Genomic DNA, 16,482 nt, shown 5'->3' with positions numbered 1-16,482 from the left:
GGTCTTTAGGAACCCATGTATTTAATACATTGAATAAAAGGTCAAAACAGCCTGAATCAATAGCAGTACATACAAGGGCATTTGTTAAAACAGAAGAAACAGTGATGCTTCAGTCATATTGATGAAGAGAAAATTCAGCAGCATCTTGCACAAAGTCGTTTCTGTAGCAAGCATCACTGGCACCAAACATCATGGAACAAGAGCTTTGAAGTTCATGTTCTTCTCCAGAAATCCCAAATTTTTTACCAGGAAAAAAAATTACGTATCTAAACTTCTGATACGTAAGGCACACCTATTTCCGTGAATTAGTTGGGCCCTTCCCAGCCGGACTGGCAATGCCAGTTAAAGGCTGGGGGCCGCTCTTTGCCTCCCGGTAGGAGGGAGGCTGACTGCAGCTTCCCGGCCATCCATGTCATGGGTGCTGGGGACCCTGCAGAGGAAGACGAGTCTGCCAAGGAAACTGTACCCCTGCCACCTGCACCAGTACCCCTGCCTCCTGCTGAAGAAGATCCCAGCCCCCCTGCCTCGCCCTCTCGGGTGGCTCGTGTGCGTGACCGCCTCCGTCAGGACCTCAGGGATCGGAGGAGGGCGGCACGCTCACAAGCAAGACGCTCCCTGAGTCCTGAGTTTTGAGAGGATTCTGGCCCTCCTAAGAGCAAGGATGCTTGAGTTGTAACAGGATCCTGGCTGCCTCCCAGAGCCAGCAATTAGCCCAAATGGGCAACAGCCAGCAGAGGGCTATATAGCTGTGGGCTTTGGGAGGAAGCTTTGTGGAAGCAAGTAGTCATCTCCCTGACGTTCTAGCATCCACTCCGGCTTGACTTTGGTTCCTGACTCCCTGACTTTGGCTTTTGACTTCTGGACTCCCTGACCTCGGCTTCTGGACCTCGGACCTGCGATACTTGCACAGCGATTTGGATTTGGCACCTCGGACCCTCCTGCTTGCTGGCTACAGACCTCGGCCTGCCTCTGGACTTTGCCTGACCTGGCCCCAGCCATGACAGATTGCTTCCACCAACAAACACCCACTCCACAGGATGGAGGCTGAAGCAAGTGAAACCACCGAACTACTGGCTGCGCTCCAAGCCCAGGTACAGCAGCTAACACAGGCAGTAGTGTACTTGCAGCAACAACCTGCGACCAGTGCTCCAGCCAAGTGCCCAGTTCCCCCACCTGACAGATTTGGGGGTGCCGTGGAAGAATTTCCTGCTTTCCTGGCACAGTGTCAGCTGTACTTTGAACTAAGAGCACGGGACTTCCCCAATGACAAGACGAAGGTGTGTTTTATCATTAGTCTGTTAAAGGGGCAGGCGGCCAAGTGGGCCACACCCCTACTGGTTGGGTCCTCTCCCCTACTGACTGATTACCAGGGGTTTGAGGCCCACCTGTCTGCTGCCTTCTCCAACCCAGTCCAAGCAGCCACAGCCAACCGGAAAATCAGGGCCCTGAAACAAGGCCAGTCCTCGGTGGCTCAGTATGCCACCGAATTCAAGCTCCTGGCCCAAGACTTGGCGTGGAATGAGGCTGCTCAGATGGACCAGTTTACCGAGGGGTTGGCAGAGGAAGTCCTGGACGAACTGGCCAGGGTGGAGCGGCCCCCCACGCTCCAGGAACTTATCACCCTCTGCCTCCGCATCGATGGCCGCCTGGAAAGTCGCCGCCAAGCCAAGACCCGAGGGCGCCAGCTCCCTGCGCCATGCCACTTGGCTCCTCTCCCATCCCCAGCTAGTACCAGAGACGAGGGTGAGCCTATGCAGCTTGGAGCTGCTCGACCCCGCCTGACTCCAGAAGAGAAGGCCAGACGCCGCATGCAGAACCTGTGCCTCTACTGCGGCACGGCAGGCCACTATGCCTCTGGCTGCCCTGCTAAACATCGGATACCCGGACCTACATTGCCACCGCCGCCAAAAGGCCAGCCCCAGGCGTAAGTGGACCCTCCAGCCTGGGGCGACTAGCTGGGTCCTCCGAACAACAGGCTGATACCCCGGGCCCGTTCCTGCTACCAGTCAAACTCCGTCTGCCCGATGGACGTTGGCTGTTCGTGTATGCCATGCTGGACTCGGGAGCGGCCCACTGTTTCGTAGATGCCGCCTTTGTAAAGCAGCACCAGATTCCAGTGCAGCCAAAAGAGACTCCAACACTGGTGGAGGCTATTGACGGGCGCCTCCTCCGTTCTGGCCCCGTCACCCAGGAGACCTGTCCCATCACCTTCCACGTCCAGCAGCACCAAGAACAGCTGCAGTTTGATGTCGCCCGCATGCCTCGCTTCCTGCTGATTCTAGGCCTTTCCTGGCTGAAGCTGCACAACCCCATCGTGGACTGGGCCCAGCAGGAACTACGCTTCCGAGACCCATGCCCCCATCTGACTCCTCCCACCACTCTAGCAGCCGGCATCCCGAGTGGTGGTCCTCAGCTCCCTCAGAAGTATGCGGATTTCGCCGATGTCTTTGAGGAGACAGGAGCGGATCAGCTTCCCCCTCACCGACCCTATGACTGTGCCATTGATTTGGTACCTGGGGCACCACTCCCGGTGGGGCGTCTGTACCCAATGTCGGAGCCTGAGTTGGCAGCTTTGCGAGACTACCTGGACAAGAACCTGAAACGCGGATTCATCCGACCCTCAACTTCTCCCCTGTCTGCCCCAGTCCTCTTCGTGAAGAAGAAAAGTGGGGAGCTCCGGCTGTGCAATGACTACCGGGCCCTGAACAAGATCACCATCCGCGACCGGTACCCTCTACCACTGATCCCTGAACTCTTGGATCGTTTAAAGGGGGCCCAAATCTACACCAAGCTGGACCTCCGCGGAGCGTACAATTTGGTGCGCATACGGCCCGGAGACGAATGGAAGACCGCGTTTGGGACCCGATACGGGCAGTACGAGCACCTGGTGATGCCCTTCGGATTGACCAACGCCCCCGCGGTCTTCCAGAGGTTCATGAATGATGTATTCCGGGACCTGCTCGACCGCTTCGCGATCATATACCTGGATGACATCCTAATCTACTCCCGCAATCCTGCCCAGCACGCCGAGCACGTCCGCCAGGTCCTGCAGCGCCTACGAGCCCATGGCCTCTACGCCAAGCTGGAGAAGTGCGACTTTGACCTGCGCTCTGTCGAGTTCCTTGGTCACATTGTGTCACCACAGGGAATCCTCATGGACCCGAAAAAAGTGGAAGCGGTCCTGACCTGGCAGGCCCCCCAGAATCGCAAAGACCTGCAGCGGTTCCTTGGTTTCGCCAATTATTATCGGCAATTCATCCCGGCCTATGCATCTCTGACCACGCCCCTGACTCAACTACTCCGCCCCAAAGAACCTTTCCACTGGTCCCCAGAGGCCGATAATGCCTTCTCCACTCAGAAGACCCGTTTTGCCACCGGGCCACTCCTGAGATACCCTGACCCCCAGCTTCCCTTTACAGTGGAAGCTGATGCCTCCAACGTGGCCCTGGGAGCAGTGCTGTCCCAGCGCGAGGAGCCGTCTCAGCCACTCCAGCCCTGCGCCTATTACTCGCGCCAGCTCACCACTGTGGAGAAGAACTACACCATCTGGGAGAGAGAGTTGCTCGCGATCAAGGCGGCTTTTGAGGTTTGGAGGCATTACCTCGAAGGGGCTCGCCACCCTGTTCAAGTGCTCACCGACCACCGGAACTTAGAGCACCTCCAGACCACCCGCCGTCTCAACCAGCGCCAGATCCGGTGGTCCCTATTCTTCTCTCGCTTTGACTTCCAGATCTCCTACATCCCCCATACCCAGAACCGGAAAGCAGATGCACTCTCCCGGAAACCGGAATACGCCCCTGCTTCAACTGAGGCCGCGCCCGCTGCTCCCATCCTGCCGCCCTCAGTGTTTGCAGCCACCTCCACTTCACCCACACTCGTGGAGGACATTCGTGCTAGCCAGGCCAACGATCCCTGGGTCCAGCAACACCTCCAGGCCCTCCAAGATGACTTGGCAGGCGAGTTCACGACTCGAGGTGGTCTCTTGCTACACCGCGAACGCCTCTATGTGCCGCCCGGGCCCTTACGGGCAGAAGTGCTACGCCTGACCCACGACTCGTTGCCCGCCGGGCACTTCGGACAGCATAAGACCACCCACTTGCTGACGCGAGAATTCTGGTGGCCACGAGTTCGCTCCGATGTTGCCCGTTATGTCAGCTCCTGTGACGTCTGTCGGCGGGCCAAAGACGTCCCGGCCAAACCCTCGGGGTTGTTACAGCCCTTGCCCGCACCCTCAGGACCCTGGGATACCATCTCGATGGACTTCATCACGGAACTCCCACGATCCAAAGGTCAGACTTGCATCTTGGTGGTCGTCGACCTATTTACCAAGATGGCCCACTTCATTCCGTGCCCGAAACTTCCCACAGCTCAGGAGACAGCTCAGCTCTACCTGCAACACATCTTTCGTCTGCACGGACTCCCAGCCCACCTGATCTCAGACCGGGGACCCCAGTTCTCCTCTCGGTTCTGGCAAGCCCTCCATTCCAGCCTGGGTACTCGAGTGCACCTGTCCTCAGCCTACCACCCGCAGACAGATGGTCAGACAGAGCGCACCAATGCCACTCTAGAGCAATATCTCCGCTGCTACACCTGCTACCAGCAGGACGACTGGACCACTCTGTTGCCTCTAGCGGAGTTTGCATACAACAACGCGGTCCACTCATCTACCCAAATGACCCCGTTTGCTGCAACCTACGGCTACCACCCTCGGTTCTTCCCGGCGATCCTGCCACCCACGAATGTCCCCGCCATCGAGGCCTACCTGCAAGAACTCCGCGCCAGCCAAGACTTGCTCCGAGAGCAGCTACAGCGGGCCAAGGAAGCCTATAAACCGGAAGAGGCAGGAAGGCCCCCCCAGTCCAGCCGGGGGATCAGGTGTGGCTCTCGACTCACTACCTGCGCCGGCCTGGTCGGTCTCACAAGCTGGATGCGCGGTTCATCGGACCCTACCCCGTCATGGACCAAATAAACCCAGTCGCCTTCAGGCTCCAGTTGCCACCTCACCTCCGCATTCACCCTGTGTTCCATCGCTCCCTCCTTGTTCCAGCTGCACCCCCTGACCCAGCTTGGCCTCCTTGCCCACCGCCGCCACCACCGGTGTTGGTGGATGACGAGGAAGAATACGAGGTGCGCCAGATCCTGGACTCCCGGTACCATCGCGGAGGCCTCCAGTACCTTGTGGACTGGGAGGGATACGGCCCAGAAGACCGGTCTTGGGAGCCTGTGGACAATCTTCATGCCCCGGACTTGGTGCAACAGTTCCACAACGACCACCCTGACCTCCCAGGTCCCTCGACGGAGGGGGGCCCTGGGGGGGGGATAGTGTCATGGGTGCTGGGGACCCTGCAGAGGAAGACGAGTCTGCCAAGGAAACTGTACCCCTGCCACCTGCACCAGTACCCCTGCCTCCTGCTGAAGAAGATCCCAGCCCCCCCTGCCTCGCCCTCTCGGGTGGCTCGTGTGCGTGACCGCCTCCGTCAGGACCTCAGGGATCGGAGGAGGGCGGCACGCTCACAAGCAAGACGCTCCCTGAGTCCTGAGTTTTGAGAGGATTCTGGCCCCCCTAAGAGCAAGGATGCTTGAGTTGTAACAGGATCCTGGCTGCCTCCCAGAGCCAGCAATTAGCCCAAATGGGCAACAGCCAGCAGAGGGCTATATAGCTGTGGGCTTTGGGAGGAGGCTTTGTGGAAGCAAGTAGTCATCTCCCTGACGTTCTAGCATCCACTCCGGCTTGACTTTGGTTCCTGACTCCCTGACTTTGGCTTTTGACTTCTGGACTCCCTGACCTCGGCTTCTGGACCTCGGACCTGCGATACTTGCACAGCGATTTGGATTTGGCACCTCGGACACTCCTGCTTGCTGGCTACAGACCTCGGCCTGCCTCTGGACTTTGCCTGACCTGGCCCCAGCCGTGACAATCCGGGAGTTTGTGGATGGGCATGGTGTTGGGGCTATAAAGCCCCGCCCCTGCCCGTGTGGCGCAGTTCTTTGGGGCTCTCGGTCCACCCACCAACCCTATGCAGTACAGGTTTTTACCGGTCACCTTATTAGGGGCCAGGTAGGAATTTTTTCATTTTCACTGAATTGGCCTATGTGAATTTGTTTTTTTGCTTACCTTGTACTGCTTGGTATTGTAGGAAATTCGGGGAGAAGTTTGGTAGATTTGGTCGCTTGGCAGGGTGAGGTAGTGGCTACAGTCTTTTCAGGGGAGCACCTATGGCTCTGCACCAGTAGGTGCAGGTGGTCTGTATGAACAGTAGATGGGCTTTACGGCTCGATGCTGGGAGTGCAGATCATGACAAAGTCTCACTGGGGCGGATCTTTCCTGAGTGATAGATGCCGGCCGTGGTGGAGGTGGAGTTTGGGCCTGGCCGCTCAGCACCAGTCAGATGATATTGGGCTTGTGCTGGGGGCAGGGTGGCTCGGCCCTTCTAGGACAAGGCGGAGTCCTGTGTTTTGACCCCAGGGCTTGTTCCGTTAGGCCTATACCTCTTGCCATTCTAGTTCGTTCAAGTTATGTTTCAATAAAGCGGCCCAGTTTTTATCCAACACACTGTGTCAGCCTCTTCATTCAGACTGGGGGGGGGGGCAAAAATGGGAGGTGCACTTCATGATGACCATTTTAAAGGTTTCCTTTTAGAGGAATGCAAGAATAGCCTTTTTCTAGCCCCATGTGTCTTTGTCTGAGTCACTGCTTGAAAGAGACAAGCCTTCAGCAGTTCACTGATACAGCAGGCACAGCAGCCACCTCCATGGGGGGTTAATTCTGTTCCTTGTCTGCAATGGGACTGAATGAATTTTTTAACAGGGCTATCCCATTCAGACTTCCAACAGGCTAAGCCCACTGAAATCAACTGAATTAGACTGGAATAAGTCTGCATAAGACTACACTGCAAGCCAAAGCAGTGATGAGGCAAAATTATCCATTCTCAGCAGATGATGTTTGGAAAGAGGCATTGCAATGAATCCTGCAGAGACACAGCAGGTAGCCTCTTACAGTGCCAAGCAATTTAGGCCTTAATTATTTGAATTTGTTTCTCATGGCATACAATTTGGGGCTTCCCACCCCCCCATCCCATTTTCTTTGACAGGCATTATGTTTCCAAAAATAGAATGAAAAATCCGACACTGGATGTTCCTTCACTCACAACAGAGGGTATGAACAATTGGGAGGTACTGACCTGGTGGAAAAGGGTAAATATCAAAAGTAACAATTACCTTACTTGTTCTCTTCTATGGCCGCATTTATTCACAGCAGTGGTGGAATGGGAGTTACTTCCCTGCAGTGAGATCCAAACCACTAAAAATATGTAAGAATATCAAAAGAACACAGGCAGGCCAGATTGTGAAGGTCTTTCTCAGTCAATTATCACCCAACTGGGAAGATAGATTATAGGATCACCACCTAGGACTGGTGGGTTGTTCATCCCTGATGCTAGACAACAAGAAGCTCTGTTTGTATTTGTAACACTTTTTTTGGGGGGGGGGGGGCGGGCTCAATTTAAAAAAGACAAGTTCTTGAGATATTTTGTCTGATGAGGAACTCCAAGATTCTATTCAGATTCTGCTTGAGATGGCTTTTATCTGGCAACTCTATGCTTACAGTTGACTGTGCCATCTTTTTGTTCCATTTTGGAAATAGGATTTGTGAGAAAAATGTTGATCTGGTTGCTAACACACTTGGCAGGCATGGTTTACTAGTGTTGCCTTCTGGGACATAGCCTATAATCCAAAATATTTCTTAACAGCAAAACTGAAAAATGTGATCACACCCTGAGCACTTTTGTTTCTTCTGCTCTTTTTGTTTTCCCCTCCACTTTCCCCCCTATCCTAGTCTCTAAGTTATCTAGAGCGTTTAATTCCTTTTAAACTCCTGAGTAAAATTGAAGTGGTAAATGTCTCAACATCATTTAGTGTTTTGAATATTTCATGCATTGCTCTCTAAATAAATCCCTTGTACATGGGATCTTTCTGATGTGCTGACTTGTCATCAGTGTGCATCCATCCATCCATCCATTCATCCATCCATCTGGTGGTGAAACCCCTGCCCCTGACAATTCTAACCTGCACAGAGTGGAGTAATTTTTCACAGGAATGTGTTGCAATTAACAGAGTTGCTTAAATAGAATGGTTAGTCAAGAAGGTTCATAAAACATTTGCAATCCAGTTTCTGTGGATTAAGATAACATTATCAGTTTCACTAGATTTAAAACTTTACAGTCCCTAGGGACAGAAATAGTTTTTAAGGGTTGAAATCTGGGATGAAGTCCCAGGTCAGGAGGTAGGAATGTTAAAAAATCAATTAACAATTGTTAAAGAGACCTTCAATGAGAGGAAACAGGGTCATGGTTAAAATCTGTGCAGTTTTAGGCAGTTTTCATTGCTTTGTTCATTGTACATAATTCTTTATATTTCATTGTATCATAGTTGAATGTAATGGCAGACTAACTGAAGAACTTATTGAATAATAGTTCACAAAAGGAGGTGAGTACCTGCAAGCCTAGGGCTCATTGATGTAGCACTAAACCATGCTTTGGTGCTACATTTGAACTGAACCTTAGGCATTCATTCATTCATTCATCCATCCATCCATTCATTCATTCATCTGTTCATTTGTTCACTCATTCATTCTTGGCAAAAGGGAGAGTTACTTATAAGGCATTTTTTAAAATAGCCCCAATGGTGCTCAGTTGCTCCTTGTATATAAAGTCCAGAGATAATTGAATTCATGTTGTTTGCTTTCTAAATGGCAGTAGTCATATTCTGGTAATTATGCCACCAATATTTGGAATGAACTCTGCCATTACACAGAATCAGTTCTTGAGGAGATGACTATAAAGAATAATATTCACTATGGCATTGACTGTGTATGAAAAGAGATTGTATGAAAAGAGATTGATTGTATGAAAAGAGACCCATATATTTCATCCTGGACAGCAGTGCTTCTGTCTAAACTCAATCAATTGGGGTTAGAGGTAGATGATTTTTCTACCGCTGATGAGTCATATATCTTCAGATGTATTAAACTGAGACTATGGGAATCGGAGGATACGAAATTACGGCCAACTGACCCTTATATTTGCTCTCCAGCTTCCTTTCTTTATGCTTTTTGTGGCAAAATGCCCAATTATCTATCAGACCTAACCACTCCAAGTCATCGCAGGGCATTTATGTTGGCTAGACTAAACGCGTTTCCCTCCAAAGTTTTACAAGGGAGATATCAGCGAGTCCCTTTAGCCGACAGACTTTGCTCCTGTGGAGCAAATACCCCTGACTCAATCCAGCATATATTGCTTGATTGTTATTTATACCATAACCTCCGTAAAGATTTATTTGGCAAGCTTTCTTTTTCTCCAGATTTGTCCATTCTGCCACCATGTTATTATTTATTGAGTGATACTGAGGGGGTGGTTAGTGAGGCTGTGGCAAAATTTCTGGCTGACATCCTTAAATTTAATTCTGACCATGTTTGAATGCATCTGTAAGCTCGGTTTTATCTTGATTTTATCTCCAATGTTTAAATTTTTATATTCTGTGTATTTTTATCTGAATCTATTATGCCATTAAAGGTTTGGTATGGTATGGAATAATATTCACTAGAGGGCTGATTTTTGGCTGATGAATATTTATGATTTTAGCAAAGGTAAAGTTGTTGTTGTTGTCTTTCTTTCTTTCTTTCTTTCTTTCTTTCTTTCTTTCTTTCTTTCTTTCTTTCTTTCTTTCTTTCTTTCTTTCTTTCTTTCTTTCTTTCTTTCTTTCTTTCTTTCTTTCTTTCTTTCTTTCTTTCTTTCTTTCTTCCTTCCTTCCTTCCTTCCTTCCTTCCTTCCTTCCTTCCTTCCTTCCTTCCTTCCTTCCTTCCTTCCTTCCTTTCTTTCTTTCTTTCTTTCTTTCTTTCTTTCTTTCTTTCTTTCTTTCTTTCTTTCTTTCTTTCTTTCTTTCTTTCTTTCTTTCTTCCTCCCTCCCTTCCTCCCTTCCTCCCTTCCTCCCTTCCTCCCTTCCTCCCTATCCATACAAAGTGAGCCACAGGAGGACGATGGATAGGCTACCTTAGTAACAAACAGCTTACCCAGATGCTGAAGACAGGATGTTGACCTCTAGTGACACCAAAGGACATTTGAATAAATGATGAATGGAAACCATTGTGTTTGTCAGAGATCAATATGCTACACACTTATTCAGAGCTCAATTTTAATTAATGACACAATCACGTTAACCTTTGGTGACTTCTTAGTGATTCTGAACTCCCTGAGAAAAGCCAGACTTTTAAGGTTGGGTTAAATAATATATTTAATCAAAAGAATAGCCCTATCGGTCCCTTTAAAACTGGCATTATTGCTTAGCTGAGAAACGAAATGTACACATTTAGCTGAATGTCTTAGATTATTGCGTTCTTTGCAAAATGCAGACAGCATGTGTAGAAAGCATTTACAGTAAACAGTGGTGTTACAGACAAGTCCATGGGCTCGTAAAATACCCTTGTAAATAACCGCTTTTATCTTAATGTATTCATGAAATTGCTTGATGACATACTTATGGTGATGGCATTATGCTAGAACCACATTAAGAAAAATGCACAAGGTGTTGCATTTAATGGCTTCCTTTGTCATTTAGAGAAATAATGCTCCAGCACTTATTGAAAAGTTTTACTTCCCGGCAGATGCATTATTTTGGAAAAGTAAACTACAATTAAATAAAAATTGCTTTTGGTATTTTTTGCAGGGGTTATGGTGGTGGCATAATTTTGGGGATGATGGAGACACTAAAAACTACTAAAAGCTTTTGTGTCTGGATTCAGAAGAACAGGATTTTTCATATTAACATTTATTTCAGGATTTTTTTTCATAATTAGATATTCAGGCCATAAGTCAGCCAAGTTAAGCACCTTAAAATACCATTTTTATGTTCAGGTAAGAGATTTACAGTGCAAACCTATGCAGAGTTAACCCAGTCTAATCCCACTGAAATCAGGGAGTTAACTCTGCATAGGAAAAAGGAAAGGTTCCCTGTGCAAGCACCAGTTGTTTTTGACTCTGGGGTGAAGTTGCATCATGACGTTTCCACGGCAGACTTTTTTACAGGGTGGTTTGTCATTGCCTTCCCCAGTCATCTAATCTTTCCCCCAAGCAAGCTAGGTACTCATTTTACCAACCTCGGAAGGATGGAAGGCTGAGTCAACCTTGAGCCGGCCACCTGAATCCAGCTTCTGCCAGAATCGAAATCAGGTCATGAACAGAGAGTTCAGACATCAGTACTGCAGCTTTACCACGCTGCGCCACGGGGCATAGGACAGGACTGTAAATCTCTCTCCTAACATGTCTTCACATGCTGCAATATTAATGATCCTTGTTCAACACATGTTTGGTTTTAGCACATTTTTTGCTAAATTAGCAAATTGCTAATATATTTAATTAAGATTATACTTTAAAAGGGGATGGCCAGATTTTAATATATTCACTGTACCTTTTTGTAGAGAGTTCCTAATATTTCCCAACCAGTTGGTTATTTTCTTGTTTTTGTTGAGATTTTGGGTTTATTTTATTTTTAAAAATGGCTTGGACATTGTTGAGAATATGGTGGTGGTATAGCAATGTTTTCCTTCCATTCTTAAATGTGTTAATCATAAGTATTTTCAGGTTCCCAGAAGGGTCGGCTTTGCCTCTAGGCAAACTCGGTGATTGCCTTGGGCACCAGCCTTCTGGGGGCACCAAATTGGTGATGCTATCAGTGCAAGGGGGCAGAAGTTAGCCTTGCCTAGAGTCCCAGACAGACTAGGACTGGCTCTGGTTCCCAGAATGACCCATGGCTCTCTGACCACTCTGTACAATACTCCCTCTAAGCTGTAAAGTCTTGTGAGAAAAAAATGTTGGCATTAAAGTTATGAGCTACTGCATATATTAGTTTGCTCTGGGACCATTTTTCCTGAGCTTAGACAAAAAGGTGTGAGTTGGAGGCTAAAAAACTGTAAGTTAGCTCTCACTAACTCAGCCCAGAGGGAACACTAATGTAGAGGCATAGCCAAGGTAGACAGAGGTCAGGGTTCAATAAGCAGGTAGCACAGGGCTGAACGAATTGGTATAAATGAGAAGCCAAGTCAAAGATAGCGCTTATACAGCTCTAGCCCTGCTCTGATTGGTTCCTTGAGTCACTTGCCTCTTCTGGGCATAACAAGGCTCCAGTGCCCTGAGCAGCCACTTGTGTATGACTGTGGAATGGTGATATGACAATCCTAAGCTCATCTGTGGCTGTGGTGATGCAGGGAGTAAGTAATTGTGACCCAAATCCCAGAGTCCTATGTTTGAGACATCAGATGTTTATAACATTCTTCTAGTCAATAATAAGACAGGTAAAATTTTTCTAAAGAAGGTTAGCAGTCTGTTTTGCTTACTGGGTTTGTCTCGTTTTCACCAACAGAACAATATGTGGTATATTCGTTTCTGTCTCGCTTGCCTTTCCAATATTCAGAATGTCGGGAGAAATAAAGATCACGCATCTCCGTTAATGAGGCACCTTCTGCTTCAAGTTCAAGTCACACACAGACACATGGGCAAAAGAATTTTGATCAAAGGTCTTTGTTAATCCTTGTTCCTCATCTGGCAGTGACATCGCAATGTTAAGCGGAGGTTAAATGCTGTCATTAGCCAATGACATTGACAGGCACATGCTTTACAACCCTCTGTGCATTCCTTAAGCCCAGGAGTGATCTATAGTGGAGCTGTAAATAATACTAAATGTGGTACCTCGGAATCGGTTGCAGCAAGACAGGGAATGACAAATGAAGATGAGCTCCTGTTCACTTAGCATTTACAGCAACTGTAATCTTTATGTGAATGACAGAATGACTTTACTGCTTTTAAGAGTACATTCGGAGGTCCCTGAAACTGGAAACAAGTTTGACCCAAACCAGGCAGGATGAGACTGGGGTGGTGGTGGTGGTGGTAATCTTGTTCTGAACATAATGAGCCTAATCCAGTTCTTATTCAAACCATCATATATTAACACAGGGGTCGTTTTGTAGAAAAATAGGTGGTAGGTCTCATTAGCATCACTCATTAGCATATGTCACCCACCCACCCCCCCAGCCAAAAGCAACTCGATGCAAGAAACGAGAGCCCTTGGCAAGCAAGGCCTGCTTGGGATGGCTAGATATCCAGCAAGGCCAGGCAGGCCTTTCTCATCTGGGGTTCTTCAGGGCCACCACCCCCCAGTCAAAAGGACAGCAAGCCACCCACCACCCAAAATCACATAAGAAGTGGAGAAAGAGTGGCGCAGGCTTCTCCAGGGGCTAATGAGGAATTTTGGGGGTATGGCAAAGCCCCTGATGGCTAGCTGCCCACTCTCCTAATCCAGGGATTGTTATGCAGCTGCACCTACTATTCAATGGACAAGGTAGGTGGGGAGAAAGAGGGGGAACCATCAGAAAGGTTCAGGAGCTGCATTCCTGTGAGTTCTTGCTGAATCTGAGGCCTGTGTGAATATAAGAAGAGCCCTGATAGATCCATCTAGTCCAGCAGCATCCTGTTTCACAGTGGCCAGTCAGTTCCTTTGAAGGGTCGATAGGACATGGAGGCCAAGACCTTCTGCTGATGATGTCTCCTGGCTCTGGGGATTCAGAGCTTTAGTGCATCTGAAGGTGGAGATTTCCCTCAGTCATCATGGCTAGTAGCCACTAATAGACCTACTCTGCATGGATATGTTCTGGAGAAATGACCCAGCAGATCCATGACCACCAGTCTGTTCAGCCCTCCAAGGTGTTTAAGCACCAAGGAATGGTCTCAAGTGTCTGCCAGGCAATGTACTGCTCTTTAGGCTTGCCTGACCCTCTCTCACTTCTCCTTTAGTACATTGCCACCAGCTTATAAATGAACAGTCCCCATAGACCTGTGAGCACCACTCTGTTCAGCTCTCTGAGGCATCCAGGCACCCAGCCACCATCCCAAGTCTTTGCCTGGTGATGCACCACTCTCCCAGCTTGCCTGACCCTTAGAGGGGTTTTCCCTCTCTCACTTCTCCCTCCTCCAATTTCAGGCTCTTCCTTTGGAGGAACTGCTGGCAGAGAAAGACTACTTAGGATGGAGGAAGGCTTCAGATTTTGCTCAGTGGAGTAGCAACTTACAAGACACCTCGATATTGTAACTGCCTGGAATCCTGCTCTGGAAAATAGTGCTTTGTGAGTACTACATATAAATTAATTTGTGAATTCTACTTGAGTTAAAAAAAAATATTGGCAAATAGGGTTGACTAGGAGAGGTACCAGGTTTTTAAATAGGCCCTCTTCTGACAGAATCTTTCCTTGTAGCCTTAATAGGATACATACATTCTTCCATGCCCAGCTTGAATGCAGGTTTTTGAAGAATAGAATTGATCACTGTATTAAGCCTTGAATCAACCATCTTCCTACGCTCTGGAAACCCTGGTTCTTTTGCTCAGCAATAAGGTTTACTCTAACAACTGCAGAATTTGTCTCAGTCCTTTTAGCCCTTGCTTAAAAAGAAGAAGAAGAAGAAGAAGCAAGTATCGTTTGCTGCTCAAGATCTGCGAATCAATGAGCATTTAAGAGTATAAAAGGAAAACGGAAAGGAGAGGTATCAGGTCAAGTACATGGTCCGTACGCCTCCCCTTGCTTCTTTTCTCCAAATGTGCATTCTCTCAGTCACATTTTCCTTGTTTCCCCCTGCTCTAGGTCTCACTGAAGATAGTGTTACAAGTTTGCCCTGCTTTGATTGTTGGGAGTAGATCTATCACTGTGGTTTTGCTAAAAGTGCTGCTGCACAGAAGTCACTGCTTTGACAAAAGGACCTTAATGTTCCCCTAATGGCTGTGGATGTTTACTGAATGGGCAATTCAACCTACAGAAGGGAAGGTTGAAGATAGGGCAATCTAGATAAGGTGTATGAGAAGGAGAGCACCACTTTGAATTGGGGGGTGGGGAAGCAGAGAGAGGCAGATGACAGCTGAGTGTTTCCAGTTTCTAGAAACTGCTGCTCAGCCTTTGCAAGGGGGAGCCGGGCCTACACAGGTTGCTCTCAGTGGATATGTGACATGTTCTTGGGATGTCTGTTGCCTTCCACTGTGCTCTGCCCATACATTTGTAAATAACACAGTGATTACCAAGAAACCACCTGTTTCCAGTGCTTCTCTCTGACAAAGGATGGTAAATATGTGGCACTGCCTCTGGAACTTCTTAGCACTCAGAAGTGAGGAGCACATAGCCATAATGCAGTGCCAGACTATACCTGCTAATGTGCCATTGATAGATTCAATCACAGAGTCACTGAAGCAGAACATGGCATCAAGACATATAATTGCCCTGAATGCACCTGGAAAAGGAGCTGTAAAGCACTCAATAAGATTGAGGATCTTTCCTTTTACAATAGGATGGATCCAAAGGACCACAAGCAGAGTTTCATTCATGAAACTGAAATGTCCAGTTTTTCTCTTTATCTGCAGGTCCCTGCATACTCCAAAAAAGTAGCCCCTGGGGGATAGGGGACCTTCAGGAACTGTGTATGTGTGTGGGGGGGGGTGGCCCAGGGTTTGTAGAGGGAGGGGGAATGGTCCTAAATTGTTCCCCTTTTTGTGCAAGCAGAAGTGTCCTTTTGTGTGAAGAAGATAGACTCTAATCTATAGTCTATTTTTTGTCATTATAAAATGCACTGGAGAAGTTAGTAATTCAGACTTTGTTTCAATAACAATTCCAGTGCTTGAAGTTCATGATCTTATACCATCCTGTTTGTTATTCAACTATTATTATTATTATTATTATTATTATTATTAAATTTTATTTGTATCCCGCCCTCCCCGCCTAGGCAGGCTCAGGGCGGCTAACAACATTCAAATAAAACATTATACAGTATACAATAATTAAAAACGACATTAAAATTATACAAAAGTTAAATACATATCTTAAAACTAATCCAGTTTATATAATTTCAAGCAGGACATAGGATGAAGCAGAAAACATATCTATGGTTGGTATCTCTGTAATCAGTCCAGATCACAGAAAAAGTGGCTTCTGTGTAGAACAGAGAGCACATACTGGAGACTTAGCCTTCTACTATCAGGGCTGGGGAAAACAATAGTAACAATCAAAGGGCTTCCAAGGCAAGTGAGAAGCAGAGGTGGTTTGTGATTGCCTTTCTCTGTGGAGACTTCCTTTGTGATCTCTCATCCAAGTACCAACCAGCCCCCTTCTCAGAGCCCCAGATACCCACAGACCAATTTTTCATTATATCCTATGAAGACCAGTCTTCATAGGGTATAATGGGGTGCCCAGTGGACATTCAACCCCTCACCTTGCTTTCTGATAACCCTGAAGCAGGGGGAGGGCCTCCAAACCAGCTGGGAAGTGGCAACCCTACTGGTCATCCATGACCGTGGCGTAAATCAATTTCATCCAGAGCTGGTGCCAGGCTTGCTGGCACCCTAGGCTGGGAGGGTGGAGGCCACCGCCTCCCTCCTAAAAGATCTAGATCTTATTGGAGG

The sequence above is a fragment of the Heteronotia binoei genome, chromosome 4 (assembly GCF_032191835.1).
Source record: "Heteronotia binoei isolate CCM8104 ecotype False Entrance Well chromosome 4, APGP_CSIRO_Hbin_v1, whole genome shotgun sequence".
Classification (NCBI taxonomy): domain Eukaryota; kingdom Metazoa; phylum Chordata; class Lepidosauria; order Squamata; family Gekkonidae; genus Heteronotia; species Heteronotia binoei.
This window is presented reverse-complemented; position numbering follows the sequence as displayed.